The following is a 1,744-nucleotide window of genomic DNA, read 5'->3' as shown; positions in this document are numbered from 1 at the left end:
GCTAGCAGTAGCCTAGTCTTTCAAAATAAAAAATCAGTTACAACTGTTATTCTTTCATTTTTAAGTCTATTTACTGTTCTCTCAAAATAAAATATGGCACTAGAGCTGAAGTTTTATCAATAAACACTTGGCAGATTTAGTGAGCATCAACCAGAAAAAATTAAAAACCTTCAGCCAGTTGTACTGTAACTGTAAGTATAAATTCTCATTTTTGTAAATGGATATAAGTACATAAGTTGTCTAGTATTTAAATTTCAACTTTATGCTGTTTAGGGTTGGCCCTGTAGTGACTAGACACACACACTGTCTTGAGGTCTGAGATGGGATATTGCAAAGAAATGAGCATGAATTTGTTGAAATGGGATGATACTCTGTTACAAAATGTGACTATTTTCATATCTATGACTACCTCATTTTCCCTGCTAATCTGAAAATACTGTCTAAACTCCTTTCACTTATAATTCAGAAAGCAGTCATAAAATATTTTTAAATATATTTACAAAGAGTCACATATATCAAAATATGCAACTACATAATATATGAAAAGAAGCTGTCAACATTTTATCCTCCAAAATAAAACCAGGGAACTTTATATTTCTATGAATTTGGCTTTTCCTAGGTATATCTCAAGAGCCATGGACAGGCCTGGTGAGATTAGCTGGCAATTGTGCTGGTGCAGGCATTGTGAAATGCCATGAAAAAAATACCGCCACAGTAACATTAACAGAGGAACTGATATGCTTTCCAGCCCAACCTTTCAAAAGTGGCATGCCTTCAAAGGAACGCGGTAGGAGGTATGTAAAATAATAGTGTGCGATACAACATGAATATACATAAATTACCCTATATATGGATAAATAATGCCTTATATTAAACATATGAATGCTGGGGTAGAGTGTATACAATGAGAAGGTGCAATATCAAGTACCACATGAGGGGGGACATTGGAAGTGGTGGGAGTGGAAAGGCATGGTATTATTAAGTGGATGAGGACCGATGTGGTTAGATACTCGTGGAGGGGGAGAGGAATCACTAGACCTGTGTGGGGTAGTGTTGAGTGTGGGAACATTGGTGCTCCAACCATCTAAGGCACTTAATAGCACCAGGTAAAAGTACTACAACCTGTCATTTACAACATACCCTGGTTAATGTCAAGTATGAGGCAAAACACTGGTGTCTCCTTCCTTTTCTGTGTATTCTTTTTTTTGAGGGGGGGGTTGGTAATATTGTCTTTTCAAATAGAAAAATAACGATTCATTCTGTAACAAATAATTCACCCATATCTGCATACTGTATATCTTTTATGCCTCACGAACATTAACTGGGATATCCAGAAATGATTTGGGAATTCAAACATTTGAGATAGCCAGCAAATACTTATTGTATTTACACAAACTTATTAGTATTTTCTGCATTCAAAAATAGTTCAGGCCTAGAGAAAAATGGTTAATAGTATTTCACTAGATATTTTTTACAAAAATGTCTAGTTTGTAGCAAGATTGAAGACTCTCTTCTGATCATCGACCGAGACCCTGTATTTTACGAAGACCAATAGTATGAGCACGGGGAGATAGTACAAACATTTTCCTGGTAGCTGCAAGTACTCCCAATGTTTATATACATGGAAGTGAAGGATCACACACTTGTACACGGGGAATATGTAGGTATAATGGGTATACATATAAATGTGTGAATATCATTACAGTTTGAACCTACTGATACGATATGTATACAATTTACAACA

This window comes from Penaeus monodon, chromosome 32 (assembly GCF_015228065.2).
Source record: "Penaeus monodon isolate SGIC_2016 chromosome 32, NSTDA_Pmon_1, whole genome shotgun sequence".
Classification (NCBI taxonomy): Eukaryota; Metazoa; Arthropoda; class Malacostraca; order Decapoda; family Penaeidae; genus Penaeus; species Penaeus monodon.
Note: the sequence above shows the minus strand (reverse complement) of the source record.